The sequence below is a fragment of the Priapulus caudatus genome, unplaced genomic scaffold (genome assembly GCF_000485595.1).
Source record: "Priapulus caudatus unplaced genomic scaffold, Priapulus_caudatus-5.0.1 Scaffold1762, whole genome shotgun sequence".
NCBI classification, from domain to species: domain Eukaryota; kingdom Metazoa; phylum Priapulida; class Priapulimorpha; order Priapulimorphida; family Priapulidae; genus Priapulus; species Priapulus caudatus.
Genome location: NW_014578823.1, coordinates 51,211 through 51,447, shown reverse-complemented (window position 1 = coordinate 51,447; position 237 = coordinate 51,211).

Sequence of the window (237 nt, the reverse complement as noted above, 5' to 3'; positions counted from 1 at the left end):
CATTCTGAAAACAGATAAACCTACAGTTGTTTCGACTCGCATGTGATCCGGCAATCAACTAACTATCCATGTAAAATTTTCAGAATATTAGAAAGCATTACTATTTGGTTGACTTCCCTGTTGGTTGTTTTGTTGACCAACTGTTGGTTGGTTCCTATTGCCCATAAGTAAACACACGATTTCGAATAGACAAATCAGTATCCACCCCCACCCCCCCTTACCCCCAAACTACCCTCC